At 41.9% G+C, this 17490-nt stretch overlaps 1 long non-coding RNA gene across 1 annotated transcript in view; it reads left to right on the forward strand.

The window, feature by feature from the left end:
- Positions 1 to 17490, forward strand: part of LOC138288225 (uncharacterized) — a 77782-nt gene that overhangs the window by 20777 nt on the left and 39515 nt on the right. Inside the window, exon 2 of the long non-coding RNA XR_011202359.1 lies at positions 2540 to 2573. This is a non-coding gene — a long non-coding RNA (uncharacterized lncRNA). The remainder of the gene's footprint in view (positions 1 to 2539; positions 2574 to 17490) is intronic.

The raw sequence follows: 17490 nt of genomic DNA on the forward strand, positions 1-17490 counted from the left end.
ATGCACAAACAAATCTTTCCATTAGCTCATCTGGTGAAAATTAATGGTGCAATCCATTCTGCAGCATGCAGCTATTCATTGATCCCTTCTTTTGGTAGCTTTTCAATCTTTTGATTTACCTCATCTCTCAGAATCCAAGGTATATCTCTAGTTTTATGAATCTTGGGAAGTGCATTTTCCTTTAAAATAATTTTATGGGAATAACCAGCTAAAGTTCCAGTCTTTCCTGAAAAAACACGTGGAAATCCATTTTTAAATACTAAGCTATTATGTTCACAATTCCCCTTGAGCAGCACCTGTTTCTAACTGTTGGGATCGAAAATTATATCCCATGCCATCTGATCAATCCACCCTAGCACTAATGGACCTTTCTTCAGCTACACACAATTTTCTCATGGTCTTCGCTCATTTGAATTCAAAACGTACTTTTCTATACCCTATCATGGGAATAGGTTCTCCAGTGAAATTTTCCGGAGATACATCTAAGCGCATCAAATATTGAGCAATTAGTCCTACAAATTTCTCTTCCCACACATTTTTATCTACTATAGTGTAGGGAAAGCCTAAATCTTCCACAATAAGTATTTCTACGCCCCTCAATCGTATATTACACACAGGTTTATTCCTAGACGTCTTTGTTCACACTCACGCCATCAATTGTTTCCTTAACTCCCAAAACACAATCATTGTTCCATATATTACTCTCCTCTCCAGAGTTATCTGATTCTGAGTCATATTCTTCTTTAACAACAGCAGCATTTTTACTAAGTTTCCCCTTCTTGCAAACCTTGACGAAATGACAGTTATTACCACATTCTACACATTTCTAGTTATGGGGTGGACATTTTTTACTGTTAGCTAAATGGTCCGTGTTGCCACATCTATAGCATCGTCTCTCCTGAAACTAGGAAACACTCAATTTGTCTTCATCCTGACTCTGCTATCCCTTTCTCATTCTCAGTCCCACTCTAATAACAACATCGTTTTGATCATACTTTGAATTGGCTTCAGGTGCCTTAGCACACTTTTTAGAAAACTCGGATTTTTTCTTACAACAGACATCACATCATTAAGTGGAGACTCACCATATACCCACAACCTTTCCTGAACACGTTCATTATTCACATGCATTATTATTTGGTCTCTAATTAGTTCAGCATGTGAAGGCAAGTTTCTTAAGAGCTGAAATACACTCTTCAATATACTTTGATTTGTTTTGTTTCCTCCTTAAAAAAGTATACCTGTCAATAGCTATACAGACAGAAGTCGAATAATAATTATCCAAATCTTCTAAAGGATATTGGAAAACATCAGTCCCTGTAAAAGTGTAAGGTTTCTTCTCAATGGCAGTATTTTCTTTAAGGCCCTAGGGACCCAAGGAATGCAAAGGACTCTTCTTTTTTAATTACGTCAATTCCTCATCTTCCCTCATGTCTATATAATTGAAATAATATTCTTTCCATTCATTCCATCTTATAGTAGGTTCACTCAGGGACGGTAAGAATGTTTGTGGGGGAGTTAAGGAAAAGGTTTGTGAAGCACACATTTATATGATTGCAGTTTATTTATAACCACAAAACCCCCCAACTGAATACTACAAACATTGGAGGAAACAGACTTCAAAATGTTACTGAAAAATATGAGACTTGAATACAATAAGAGGTAAATACTAGTCAAATGCGGAGTATCATTAACATGCAGGTTGAAGTGTCCATGATGTCCATCCACTGGAGGATTTACAAACGTTGTTTACTATAATGCACAATCCAGTATTCCTTGTGGTGACCAAACCAAAATGGCTGCTATTTTTTCTTGCAGTGACCAAACCAAAATTACTGCCATATTGTGCATGAAGATATGATGACGTGCATATTTGTACACCCACAATCCTTCACAAACATCCTATGGTCAGAAGAAACTCATATGTGTGGCTCCTGACTTGTGGGTGAGCTGCTGGATCGTGCAAGTGCACAATTGTGTGAACTGTTCTGTCTCGTACATGGCTTCCATGTTGCCTGTTGGCCCTAAACTCACCAGTAAGCCAAATTTCCACTCTCCATGAACTCCGCACACCAAACCAGGAAGAGTTAGCAATGGAGCAAGGCGTCCGCAATTTGTGGAGCAGCCAACAAAGCTCCCGGGAGTCCCAAAATGCAAAACAAAGTGAAGGGTCTGTAGTGTGTGATAACCTCCAGAGGCAAAGGCACGTTTGAATCCTTCTTTATTCAAGTTCCATACAGGAAATAAAGCCAACATGTCTACCCAGCCAGACCTCAAACGCTCAGCTTCCCACTGTTCTTAAAGCCACATTCTAAATTCTATTTTACATAGTTACATTCCATACCACTACAAAAGGTGGAGAATTAAAGATAGACACAACAACATTGGAAGCATACAAAAGAAATAATAGCATATTGATTTACGTTAGCCTAACTACTGATGCCATAGTAACATTTTTCATACATTAGGATTGAAAGGCCTGTTTATTCGCATTGATCTGTTGTTTTACACAGGATTTTTTTTTTCTCTTCCATTGCAGATGCTGTAACTTTCCAGAAGCTTTCTGTTGGCTAGTGAGTAGACATTTGTTATGTGTTAGATAAGTGAGAGTGAGGTTCTCTCTGGGAGGAGAGGGTATGGCAGGAAATATGACTCATGGGAAGAACTATCTGAACCGCAAGATGTGGATGAAGTATATTTTCAAGTACATGAATCTGTGGCTTACTGTGAATACATGAGGAAGTAGGGAGTCCACCTGCTCCCAGGGTTTGTTGAAATCCGATTGGATGCCAAGTACGGGGGATACAGCAAGTGTAACAAGCTTTGTTTAGTAGATTTATATTAACATGTGTTTCTAGAGTAGGTTGGGACTCTCTTTCTGGCATTCTATGGGTTTTCTGTCTTCAGCAGAGATCTCCTTTCTGTCCTTCTCTTGATTTATTCATGAGAATATTTTCCAGCTTGCAAGATTTTTTATTACTCAAATGCTAAGGCTTATGTACTAATAGTGATTGGCAGGGTCGGATTGGGATCACAGTTGGCCTGGGCAATGCCAAAAAAAGTGGCCCACATTCGCACAGCGTACGCTTTTAATGAAACACCATTTGGTTACTTGCAGAGGTCTCATTTTTAGACAAATGTTTATGAAATTAAGCATTTTATACCTTATAGATCCAGTAACATTGGTGAAGACTAGGAGCACTGCAGCTCTGAAAACTGAATACTTACGTGCAGTCTTAACACTCTGCACAGTGTAGTTAGATACACTTTCCCACCCAGCTATGTCCTTGACTCTGATCATCACATAAATCAAAACTTTAGTGCAAAGTCAAGGGGAAACGGTTAGACTAGAATATTGGGAATAGAACATGTAATATTCAAAAATAAGAGAAAGAGCAGTTGTGGACCTCTCCCTTGGAGAATAGTACCTTTAATGCCAAACATTTTGCATATCAGCCATAAAAAAACAATTTTGCAAAACACTCACAAGAAATGAAATCTAGCTGCCTCACAAATTTTGCACTTTTTCCTGAACGCAAATACAATTTGATCAAAGACTTGGCTGCACTAGCTCTTCTGTGATCCACTTGGTTGGACTTCTGAGAATCAAACCTATAATAACCAAAAGAGAGATAGAGAAAAATACATGTATAAGTCACTTATTGAAAACAGACTCTAAAGCTCCCCAATATTAACAAAATCTAGTGCCTTCACAAGTCTGGCTTTAACCCACATTTATGTAGATTTTGACATAACATTTTCTGGAACATCTCCTGACTGGAGCTGAAAAAATAATACCTTTGTTAATACTTACTTGAAGATTAAACATCTTGCACAAGGGGGAAAGATACCCATTCCCAAACAACTTTGTGCTGGACGTTGATCATTATACAAATCAGAAATCTCGCACACAGTCAAATCGGAAAGGGTTAAGTCAGGATATCTGGGAACAGAGCCTAAAACGGCACAGAAAGAACAGGTCTTAAACTCTCATGAGTTCTTCTCCAGCCAATTCACAATGAAGGGATTTTGGGGAACATAACCTGCAACAAAAATAAACATAGTAAGTTTACTTTTTACCCATACATAAAATAGATCTCTCAGATTAAAAACAAAAACAGATAAAATATATAATATTACCTGCAAGTATAGTTTGCAACGCCTTTCTATTTCCAGTGAATGTTTCCTTCCTCCTAATTTACTGGGAGAGAAGAGAACCTGTAATATAAAGAGAAATGACACCAACACCAAAAGGGTGTAACAAATTCACAGATATATACAGTTATGCACGCTCACAATTGTTGTTTTTTTAACCTAAAAGTATGCATATTATGTCCTACATAATTGCAGGAAAATTTCTATAGGGCTAGAGTGGATTTGAAATTTCTGAGCACCCTTTCCTTTCCCTGGTCAATAGAAGAGACTGTAGAAAACAGAATCTGCAAGGACACAAAGAATATATATCTGATTAGGGACAGCAAAAATATACTTTAGTAATTCTGTAGCAAGAAATCTAGATCTATCACAATGTGTAGTCTTTTACCTAGATGTACAAATGCTTGTCCAATGTTTTCACTGGCCTCTCTCTGCAAGGCTAGATTGTCTCAGCACCAAAAGCTCTTGCATTCATATCAATAATACCCTTGGCCAGCTTCACTGTGTAGGACTCCAGAAAACAGAACTGCAACAATAGAGAAACAACAAAAACAATATCTAAATGTTACCTGCAGAAAGTACCCTTACAAAACCTCGAAAACGTGTCATGTAGCTCAATCACAACACCTTATCTTTTTCTTAAAGTGAACACCTTTTCTCCAGAGTATTTCACAGGATTATCCCTGAAGGGCTAGAGTGCGTTTGAAATTTCTGTGGATTTTTGTCAAGTCCTGTTTCACATGGGAAAGAGGAGTAGGCTAGTAGAGAAAAGAACCTGTAAAAAGAAAATAACACTTGATTAGGACCTACCAAAGGATAGTCCCAGAAAATTTAAAAGTTAACTCAAGCCAGCATAATTTGCTATCTTTTACCTGAATGTTTGTACCTGTTGCCCAAACTCCTCATTAGGCTGTCCGCACAGGACTAGAGTGAATCTCATGACTGTCTTCAACATTCATGTAAATACATCTCTTGTTCAAATTAATTACAGAGGCTCTGAAGAATATAACCTGTATCAACAGAAAAAAAGAAATAATAAAAACAGAATTATGCAAAACTGAGCAACATACCTAACATCCGATTCTTGTAGTTTATGGGGGTCATTCTGACCCCGGCGGTCATGGACCGCCGGGGCCAGGGTTGGAGGGAGCACCGCCAACAGGCTGGCGGTGCTCCACAGGGTATTCTGACCGCGGCGGTTCAGCCGCGGCCAGAAAGGGAAAACCGGCGGTCTCCCGCCGGTTTTCCGCTGCCCTGTAGAATCCTCCATGGCGGCGCAGCTCGCTGCGCCGCCATGGGGATTCTGACACCCCATACCGCCATCCTGTTCCTAACAGGATGGCGGTATGGGGTGTCGTGGGGCCCCCGTAAGAGGGCACCACTTTGTATTTCAGTGTCTGCTTTGCAGACACTGAAATACGCGACGGGTGCCACTGCACCCGTCGCACCTTCCCACTCCGCCGGCTCAATTCTGAGCCGGCGTCCTCGTGGGAAGGCCGTTTTGCACTGGGCTGGCGGGCGGCCTTTTGGCGGTCGCCCGCCAGCCCAGTGCAAAACCCAAAATACCCTCAGCGGTCTTTCGACCGCGGAGCGGTATTTTGGAGGGGGGAACTCTGGCGGGCGGCCTCCGCCGCCCGCCAGGGTGAGAATCACCCCCTATGTGTTTTTTTACCTAACAGTTTGCAGCCTCTAGCCAAACTCTTCACTGGGTCTTCTCCAGAGGATTGAGTGATGCTTGGTGTGGCTTCTCATATCAATTATTCTTATAAATCTTCTTTTGAATTCACAAACGAGGAAAAGGAAGTCTGGGGTGTAAAGAATGCTAAGAATTAATGTATCCGTACAATCTAGTAGTAAATTTGCTCCAAAGCCTTTTATATGACTCCCAGAGAAAGGCTGCACAAGAGTGTAGCAGTCCAAAGAGAGATGTGGAACCTGTAGATGACTGGGTCTCATAAATAAGTACTAGGTTTAACACATGTGCATAGCACCAGACATGTATGTGGCTTGGGGATTCTTTGCTTAGCCAAGTACTGAGTCCACTGTACTGGCCTTGCATGTTGGAAGCACCATTAGTCGAATTTCCAATGCACTTAGCTATGTCAAGACCATTTTGTTGAATTGCAGTTTGTACCAATTCAAACAATCCTTTTCCTGTTGACAAAGTGCCATTTCTTTCTGCTATTCAACATTCATGTACAGTGTCTGTGACATATCAGATGATAACTGAACACTGGTCAGTAACAGTTATATCTTGAGTTGAGTCAACCTGGATTGAGTACATACCTGCGTCGTGTATTTCTTTGGTAATGTGTCTTTTTATCAGTTTGGCAATTGTTTCTATTACATAGCCAATAGTAATCTTTGACATGAAAGTCACAGACGCACCACAGCCACCTTTCTGTTTTGCTTTGGAAGTGAAAGACTCAATGTGTTGTTTAAAATGTAAAAAAAAAATGTAAATTAGCACTTGTATAGCGCACTACTCACCCGTTAGGGTCTCAAGGCGCTGTACTCATACCGCTATGGAACCCCTCCTGGCTTTTCCCTGTGAGGCGCCCACTCCTGAGCACCCCCCGGGTGAAGCCAGGCATCCAAGCACTGTTGGGGCCGTTGTGGAGATTAAGCAAGCTATTGCCCAGAGTTGCAGAGTGGGACCCATGAATTAGATTAGGCACCGAGGCGAGAATTATCTGGTCAAGGGGAATTGAGCCCAAGACCTGCCGAAGCGGGACTTGAACCCTGGTCTTGAGCCAGATCTCTGCTTCAGGGTCTGCCGCGCTAACCATTGAGCCGCACTTCTCCACTAAGCCACACTTCTCCACTAACCACTTAAGAGGTTGGTCATATTTTGACATGAGGAAGGAGGCCGAGTTCAAGAAAGTTTCCATGATCAAGCAAATCATTATCCAACTCAAAAACAGACTCTGATTTCCCACGATAGCAGAGCCATCTTTTACCAATCACTTTAATAACTTCAAACCCGAGCTCCACTATTTCCCTCCTTCTTCTGATTTGTAGTGCACGATTTGTTGTCTGCCGAGAGAAGAGGAGAGTGGTTATGTCAACTCCAGAGATGGTCATCATGTCTGAATCAGTGCATCTTGTGTGGAATTGGGATGCCTCATGCTCTGTTACGTGCATGTACAAGTGCCTAAACTTTTTCATCCCTCGAATAAATAGACCACTTTCTCCACATTTGCTAAATGCCAATCGAACTGTGCAAAAGAAAGCTTTTTGGATTTCTGAAAAGCTTAACCAGTATTGGATACTCCCATCGTTTCTCATAAATGCCAACTGCCTATTAAACTGTTGACTTTGCACATTAATAATACTCAGTACATTAAATTACAACCACATTTTACGTGGAATTCTGTGTGTAACTAGCCTATTCCGCGCATTTTTAGTGATACGGTAAGGGTGATTTGGTTGATGTTTAGTGAGCTAGCACATAATATCACAGTAAAGCACATGGGCATCATGTTTGCAAGTGTAGCTTTAGTTATGTTTACTAAGGTCATTCTTACAGCATCATGAAAACCAAAGCGCTGTTCTGAGGATTTTCACCTTTCTATTGGATGAAATCTAATAATTTCCTCCTTATTTCTCTTCTCTGCCTTGTCCACCTTCCCCTTTTTCTTTGTGTGCACTACTCTGGTTTGATAATGATCCCCATTTCTTCTGGGAAGTCGCAGCTGGAGGGCGGGAGGAAAAGAAGAGGTGAACAGAGAAGTAAAGAGGCAGTATAACGAGAGAGGTGAAGAAGAACTAGAAATGAGATATTGATAGGTGTGATGGGGAGAGACATAAGGTAGAGATGGAAAGATCAGGTAGACAGAAGAAAAGATACACAGATATAGAAAGAGGAAGAGGTAGGTAGATAATGAATGTAAGAGATACAGGTAATACTTTATTGTCATAGAAAAACACATGCAAACCTACAAAGTGCACTTTCTTCACTTTTCCAAAGAGATTATGTATCAAATGCCACACGGAATTCAGAAGAAGTAATAAACACCCTCTGTTCTTAGAATTGTGGTTCAAGTGACCTGCAGCCAACTAGTGATATTGGTTTAAGTATTTCATCTGTGTAACAACCCCTCACAATTCTTCACATGCCCCTCCATGTGTAAGACACATGCCGTAGCACCAAATCTGAAGCATGTTCTGCGGGCCACATGCATGATAACGAAACACAACCAACCAGAAAAAATTGTGCAATACCAAATGGCCCTCCTCTTCCAGGCAAAATAGAGCCACTTGTTTGGTCATAAGAGCGCCTAGCCCTTAAACAGACCTGAGACAATTATCTTGCTGAAAAGCTCCTATATGGATGGCAATAACCATGAAAATCATAGAAAATGAACAAAAAGGACATATAACCTCAACATCCTAGAAGAGGCAATCCTACTGCACAGAGAAAGAAGTATCAAGTTTGCAAATTTTGCTCAGGCCTCGAGCAGGGCATAGCTTAGAATGAGGCGCAAACAGTTCTCTTTCGAGAAAGCACATTAACAGAAAGTCTTAAACATATCCTGAAATAAACACATAGAGATGTTGGCACATTCCCGGCCTGATACCTAAAACAGATTCAAGTCACAATGACCTACAAACTACAACCAAATATTAACCAAACGTTACTGAATACTATTCCAGGCATATGAAGAAATATGTCCCTTGTCTGCATTTTGGATGAGGCCTTTAAAATAGACCTAAACGTTTGACTGTGACCCAAATGACACAGTTTAATTTTTTTTTAAATTGGTAAAAAAAAGTAGAAATGGTTCATACCTGTTCCTTCTTGCTTCATAGGAAGGGTTCGACTAGCAATACACTGCAATTCTGGGTCCCTTGGTGCTGGGTGTGGCAAGTCAGTAAAGCTTTGGGGCAAACCTACTTCACTGAGCCTAGTGCAAGATTTTCTTGATGTGGTGGGATCGCAATTGCAGAGCACTAGATGTGGCTTTGAGTACTACTTTACTCAGCCTGCTTTGGTCAGCTCTTTGGAGTGTGGGGTGCAAAGAGGATTAGATGATCCTCTTGAGTAGGAGCTTAGCTTTGTTGTGTATCTGGATAGATTACCTAAAAGGAAAAGGATGGGTGAACAATCTGTAGTTCTGTATGGGAGGGTTGGGACTCCCTTCTGCCTAAGACTCAGGAGTTGGACTTGACCACTGAAAGCCTAAGCATGGATTCCTTCCTCCTTGGAAGGAAAGGAAAAGGTTGGGCCAAAGAGATGAAGAAGTAAGCTGAAGCAGTAGCCTGTTGAAGAAGGGCTGCTGGGCTCCTGGGGGATGGGCAGTTCTTCGCTTTAACCTCCCGCTGCAACTTCTGGAAAAGAGCCTCCTGGTAGTGGGTGCTGTAGAGTCCAACTTGAGGTTGTCTGATGCAAGATGCAGGCCTGCTGCTTTTATGTCCCTCTCCCGGCTAACGTGGTCGTGGTAATTAGGAGGCGGGTGGAAATTTATGCATTCTCAACCCCACTTCAATCTAGAAACTGCGACTTACTGACTGACTGAGAAAGGGTGTGTGGTCAGAGCAGCGAGGCAGAAACCCATAGGCCTGCTGTTTTCCCACTCATGCAGGCAGTGAGGGAGGGGTGTCGCCATATGGAGGTGAGGCAGGAAATTTTAATATCCCTTTCTGTTGGAAAGGGAAAGCCACAAACATCAGTTAACACAATTAACTTATAAACTGCAAGTAACAAAAATAGCTCTCTGACAAAAGCAGTAATACTTTGACCTTTTTAATTATATATACTTTGTGATCTGCATGGTACACGTTCTTTGCAGCAGACATAGTAACCCTTTTACATAGTCACCCTTTTATGATGAGTCAAAACGTCCACTAGACAGAATTATGATCTCTCTACAGAAAGAACATTTACCATGCATTTTGACATTTTTATTGTTGGCTGAAATTTAGCTGGAGGCAAGGAACCATGGCAGGAGGTGCTTTTAAAATCACAGGTACACTGGTATCCCTTAGAGCCAGGACTGTACAGAACAACAGCAAGGCCCCTTCTTTTACTCAAGCCCTTTATTGCCTCAGGGCAGTGGCCTGGCAGGGGACTGGATTAAGGCAAAACACAGCTGCTGGGCCATCCATGGAGCAGGTGGGGGCTGAGGTGAAGATGGCCCAAGGCCACAACATCACCTGGCCCCCACAGTGAGGCCCCAGCATAAACCCACTCTCCCACGCCCACCATGGGGAATGTGAAGTGCCTTGGGGGTGAGGTGGCAAGGAAAAGCCTTGTTTATGGGCTGTGTGCGCCCTTGGGGCCAAGGCGAGAATGGCTCAATGCCAGAGCAGCACCTGGCCCCCAGGGAGGCAGAATATTGCACATAATCAACCCCTCCCCAGCTCACCATTGCCTCAGGGTGATTGCCCAGCAGGGGAGGGTGTTAAGGAGAGGCCACAGCCGCCGATCGATGAACGGCAACTTCACACAGTCTCCAGTGCGAGGATGCTCTGTTTCCCTTGTCCAGTTCCCTCTGTGAGCTGGGAAGAAGCAAAACAAACTGTCCCACAAAGGACAGTGAGACACCGGCCCATAGGCCAATGCCTGACTGCCCACGTTGCCAATCCGTCCCTGGTGATTGGGGTAAGTGGAACCTATTTGCGCAAAGGTGAAACTATATCAGTAAGGGTGATTTTCCCCTGGTCAAGACTTCACCTGTGTGTGTGAGGAAGGTGAAAGATGTTATTTCTCATTGTTTCTTGTGTGAATGAATTACTTTGAATTCTCTACTGGAGCCGACAAGAGTAATTTGTTTATTGTGCTTACTTAAAATGTTTGGAATTTAGTGTACAAGCAAATTGTAAAGGAGGGTGAACCAAAGCGAGGAATGAGAATTATGTCAGAGTGTACAGCTAAGGACAGGTAAATTGGTACGGAGCATTGCACTGTGATTGTTTGGTAAATCATCAGGTGCTGTAATGTGAGAGGCTCACAAGGAAGGAATTGTAGTGGGATTGGAAGCGAATATTAATTTGTACAGAACTGTGAATTGAACAAAATATGGAATTTAATTGAATCAATTTTGCTAATTTATTGTTGAATTATTATAATAATTAAAGGCTTTAATGCCCTTACAGGTTTAATGAGAGGTGATGTGCGAGTTTCTGTCTGTGAGGTGAGGAGGCTCCACCAGAAGGTACCCCAGGTCATTTTGGGCTCCATACATTTTAGTAGCTTTTTAAGTGGGAAAGATGGAGCATTAAGGTTTCCACAATATAGTACATTTGATATAAAGATTATTGACAATTTATGGGAAAAATCATATGAGATGAAGCTGCTGCCTAGTCCCACACAGTATGGAGCAATGAATACATGGGAGCAAGCAGCTCATACCAAAGATAAAGTAAGATATCAGAATAGATCAAAGAGAGCAGTGGGTAAAAATGCTGATGCAAAATGGAATGAAAAACAGAAGAGATGGAAAACATGTGTAGTTGAGGGAGTTAGACTGTACCCAGCAATAACAAGAGAAAAGCCAAAAAAGAATCAAAAGCAGGGACATGAAGATGAGGTGACCACAAGGAAAAATAGCACTGATAGTTATTCAGGGAATGACATTTTAGATGCTCTGTTGTCCTTATGTCCACCACCATATGTTGCTCCATCATCAGATACAGAAAATGCTACAACCACTAGTGGCACAGTGGCTAAAGCCCCTGCTGACCTGAATGTAAGTCAGATCGGGAGATCTTCTCCAACACTCATGTTTACAGCAGTGCCTGTTGACACAGACACTACTGTAATTACACCAAGTGTTACACAGTCTATTGTGACTGTTCCTGCACCAGTGTCACAGGTTGTATCAGCACAGACATTAGAAATCCTGTTGCATCTGCACCATTCAGTGCTGTGAATCCTGTTGTTCCAAAAGCTATACAGGGAGTAGCCGTGACAGGGTTTATCTCAACATCGCAAAACACACAAATTGTTGCCTTTGTATTTTAAATGTTCACACTTTAAGAGAATGGAGAAGAATTGTTTCAATGGCACATGGAAAAACAGGACCATTTGATAATGATAGTTTGCCCCCATGGTTTGAGGAAACTCCTGAGAAAAAGGAGCAGGAGATGTAGAGAGACCATCTATGAACCAAGGAAGTACAAGACCCTTAGCTCTACCAAAACTAAAGGTGGAATTGGAAGACATTTTTACAGCTTGTTTCAACATTTCACATTTGAATCAATATTAGGAAAATGAGCTGATATACTTGAGTAAGGAAATTACAAGACGTTGATCTGCCATTCACGATAAATTGGCAGAATTGGCAGATAAATGCTAAGTAGACCTCTCCAAGAGTATTCATTTACAGAAAAGCTTTAGGATGGAGTTAGATGATGAATCGATTGTGACCATGCTAGCCTCGGGAACAAAAGTGATTATTGCTGAATTGGTGAAGTGCATTCTGAAATTGAGCGATTTTTACAGATTAGTGGGCAAATGGGTAAAAAAGCAAGGAAAGAAAAACAAACAATTATATATTACATAGGTAAATGGCAAACCACCTCCAGTACCCCTAGCTGAGATGAGGCTCTCACATTCCCTATGAGGGAGATACCAGGTGGAGGGTATGTTCATGTACTGTGGAGCCGAGGTGATCTTGCGACATTCACGAACAACTACATTGAGAGAGAATCCTGTTTAGTGGTGTATACAAGTTGACAGGTTTGAGAACACTTTAATGGTTCTGTGGACAAATTTGAGTACTTTCTTCGACACTGTGGTACTGAGTGATTTATGGGATGAGTGTAAGATAGCTGTGCAATGGCCACGTACAGCGACCCTAAGAGATGTGTGTACCTGGGCATCTTCCCCTTTGGTACAATGAGGTGATTGCCTTTTTGAAGGAAAGGTACCGGCAAGGGACATTGATTGGTTGAAAATTAACAGAATGATAGCTGAAGTATAAGTGAATGCTTATTATGAATGATTGTTACAAGTGTTCAAGTAGGACACTGGGTGAGAAAATCCAGAACAGAGAGATATGGGGAGTTTTGCAGCCAGAGATTAACATGCCCATACAACAGAATGTGATTGGTTGGCAGAAAAAACAATTAGATGAAATAAGATTGATCAAAATTCAGGTGTAGATAATGCGAAGTTGAAGAATTTGACTCCTTGTCCCAACAAGCTTGGGCACTGAAAGAGGGACAGTAGACAGAATCCTAACCGAGTAAGTGGTGATGGGCAAATGCGAGGATGAGAATCTAACACAGATGCAAAATGTCTCAGTTCAGCAAATTCAGATACCAAATCAATTACAAGCCCCTATGATGCAGGCCCACAAGCTCCAGTGGTTCCACAAAACATAGGTAACCCCAGATTTAATATGAATCACTTACCAAAAGCAAACTCATATCCATTCCAAAATCAGAACTAATTTCAACTGCTCCCCATATCTAAAAACGAGAGCTGTGACTTCAACAATTCACAATGACATTACCTATGGTGATGAGAGGGGGAGATTACATACTGGGTGCAGTTTTAGAGGTAGACCAGAGTGGACCAAGGAGAGGTAAATGGCCACCAAGTGTCAATTCTGATAGACACAGACACTGCCTGTTCCACTGGTAGAACAGCAGAAGTCTAAGACCTACCCGTCTCAAGAAAGAAGATCCAAGTTGTAGGTGTTACAAATAAACACATAACTAACCCTGTTTCAAAGAATGTTCCTGTAAAAATAGGCTCATTAGAGGAAAATCACCAATTTGTTGTGTGCGACTCAAGTCCTGTAAATCTGTTAGAAAGGGATGCTTTGTGCAAAGTGAATTGCACTGTATATTGTACACCGGGCAGTGTTGATTTTAAAACACACAATGAAGATGTGGAATTTAAAATGGCCAGACAAGGAACAGGTGCTGAATTGTACCCTTTAAGAATAGTTGAGTATTTACCTCCCTACCTAAAAGATAGTGTACAATCTGAAGTATAGAATTTTTCAGGGAAGGACATCAAACTTATCAAAGGAGTAGAACCTGTCCACATAACAATAAAAGCAAATGCAGTATTTCCAAGAATACCGCCTTATAATCTTATGTCTGAGACAGTGGCTGGTGTCACTCTAATGATTGAATCAATGTAAAAACAAAGAATGTGGAAATCGTTGGAAGTCCCTGCAATTTGCTGAAAATGGGTTTACAGAAGCCTAATGGCAAGTATAGGATTGTACGGGAGTTGCAAAAAATTAACAGCACAGTCATTCCATGTTGTCCTGTGAACCCAGATACAATATTATTTCAAATTTCCCATGATGTGGAACGGTTTACTGTTGTGGATCTCTGTCAGGTCCTCTTCCTTATACCATTACAAGAGAGCAGTCAATTCCTGTTCTTATTTATGCTCAAAGATAGAGTTTTGGAATGATGTTGAGTTCCACAAGGGTATACCGAGAGCCCTTCGATCTTTAATCCGATCTTGAAAAAGAATCTTGATACTTTACAAATGTCTTGTAACTCAGTGCTTGTACAGTACATTGATGACCTACTTGTAGTGTTGAGCACAAAAGAAGCTTATAAACAGGATATAATTCTGAAGTGGATCCTATTTAGTTTTATAGGGAGCCAGGAGATAGCTTAGTTTTCTGGCTTACAGGCTTGTTCCCCCGCCACCTAGTGACTTTTTTAACCTACTTAGCCTGCTCTGTTTTAGCATATTTATTTAATTTTTTCCTCCAAAATGGCTGCCATGTTTATAGTTAGGAAGATGTTTTGATTTCAGGTTATCAGTGCCACACTCGGATTTTGAAGGTTTTTTAAGTGGTTGAACTCATGTAAACTGGTAGTGGAGAGTGGGAGGAAGAGGGAACTAAGGTGTGGGGAAAATTTTAAATAGGTGGAAAAGTTGATGTGAACAAGAGGAAATTACGATTTATTTAGGAGAAGGAGCACTGCACTTTTGGTCAGACTGCATTTTCCTAGCCTGACCATTGGTTTTTGAAGGTCAGCCGATTAGCACATTTTATTGCAAAGTTTTTAAACATCTTTTTAAAATTGTATTGAATCTGCAATGAAGTTCGGTTTTTAAGGGGCAGCCATTTTTACTACACTGTAGAGGCCCACGGAGGTCCGCCATCTTGGGGGGTTGGTGGTCTAGTTGACCGCCTCCCAGCTTTAATAAAACCGGTCCCGGCGTCCGAGCTGGAGATCGGATTTTGAAGGTTTTTTAAGTGGTTGAACACATGTAAACTGGTAGTGGAGAGTGGGAGGAAGAGGGAACTAAGGTGTGGGGAAAAATTTAAATAGGTGGAAAAGTTGATGTGAACAAGAGGAAATTACGATTTATTTAGGAGAAGGAGCACTGCACTTTTGGTCAAACTGCATTTTCCTAGCCTGACCATTGGTTTTTGAAGGTCAGCCGATTAGCACATTTTATTGCAAAGTTTTTAAACATCTTTTTAAAATTGTATTGAATCTGCAATGAAGTTCGGTTTTTAAGGGGCAGCCATTTTTACTACACTGTAGAGGCCCACGGAGGTCCGCCATCTTGGGGGGTTGGCGGTCTAGTTGACCGCCTCCCAGCTTTAATAAAACCGGTCCCGGCATCCGTGCAGCGGACGCGCGCAGCGGGCGCGCTGTCTGCGCGCCAAAGGCAAGCCCGTCTGCGCCCGTCCGCGCCAGGACGGGGCTAGGGGCCACCCCCCCTGCATCTATTAAGGATGGTAAGTCCTGATACCTTTACCTATTCGGCAGGTGCACTAAAGGACCTTAGGAAAAGAGTAGGAGAGGGCTGCTACATTTGTCCCAGCGATGCGAGGGAGACATGGTCCTGCCCTAGATGTGATTGGACTCTGGAAAAGCCCATGGGTCCTGACTCAGATCAGGCAGAACCCTCCAAATATAATGTGAGGATTCAGCTAATAAATTGCCGCTCTCTGCCAGCACACAAACTAGACATAAATCTCTTGCTGAGCGAGGGGGCACCAGATGCCCTCTTCTTCACAGAAACGTGGCTCCATGAGGGTTCAGGGCCGGATTTAGCTCTTGCTTTACCCAAAGGGTATGTGATAGCAAGAACCGATAGAGATAAAGGTGAAGGAGGGGGAATAGCAATTATTTTTAAACAAGATTTTCTTTTTAACCATAGTCCCCTTGACCTCGCAGGGTGTGAGGGAATTTTTTTTCCATTACCTTCAATCCTACGTTTACATTTTCAGGAGTACTACTTTACCGCCCCCCGGGGACGTATGATGAATTCCTGAACCTATTACCAGAGCGGATGGCAAGTCTCATTTGCAATAGGCCGAATTTTACTTTATTAGTAGATTTTAATATCCAAGTTGATAATTTAGAACTGATGGCAACTAAGCGGTTAGTGAATGATCTGGAAGCGCTGGGATTACACCAATTGATCAGCGGCCCCACACAGGAGAAAGGGCATACTTTAGACCTGGTGTTTAGTAATCTTTCATCGTTGGTCGCACTACCCCCTACCCCTGTTGCATGGTCCGATCATTTTTTAATCACCTTAAAGGCTAATATAACTAATAGGTTTGGACACAATCATCACTCCAACAGTAAGATTAGGAAGTGGAATAAACTAAAGACAGCAGAATGGTTCAATTCACTGAATAGAAATAAAAAATATTTTATGAGGGACCGGCAGATAGACCCTACCTCTTTTAATGAGTGGATCTCTGATAGTCTGGACAGAGTGCTGCCCTATACACCCCTCTCTGGGCAAAAGAAGGGAGGAAAGGCTCCCTGGTTCAATAACCACTTAATGACATTAAAGAGGAACTGTAGGAAGATTGAAAGGAAATGGAGGAAATCACTAAAGGAGGAGGACAGAGAAGAGTACAGAAGTTCAATTAGGTTGTACCAGAAGGAGATCAGATTAGCCCAAGCGTCCTTTTATGGAGATAAAATTGAAAAGGCGGCAGGATCTCCAAAAGAAAGTTTTGGTGTGCTCAAGGAGCTATTGTATATTCCTGCATGCCCGGAAGCAATGGAAGCTTCAGAAGAACATAGTAACAATGTTGCCTCCTTCTTCTTAAAGAAGATTGAGGACATCTATGAAAACTTCTCAGGGGAAGTAGGGGGAGTCGCAGGGCATGCGATGGAGAAGAAGGAAGGTGACAATGTTTTACAGAGTTTTCTTCCCATCTCTGAGGAAGTAGCTTTGGGGCTCCTCAGCAAATTAAAATCAGGCTCTCCACTTGATCCTGCACCTCCCCATATTATTATGCAGGGTAGAGTAGCGCTAAATTCGGTAATCACCGAGTTGTTAAACAGCTCGCTACAAAGTGGGATGGTGCCGGACTCCTGGAAATATGCAGTGGTCAAGCCCCTTCTAAAGAAGCCTAATCTAAATGGAGCGGT

This window comes from Pleurodeles waltl, chromosome 4_1 (assembly GCF_031143425.1).
Source record: "Pleurodeles waltl isolate 20211129_DDA chromosome 4_1, aPleWal1.hap1.20221129, whole genome shotgun sequence".
Classification (NCBI taxonomy): domain Eukaryota; kingdom Metazoa; phylum Chordata; class Amphibia; order Caudata; family Salamandridae; genus Pleurodeles; species Pleurodeles waltl.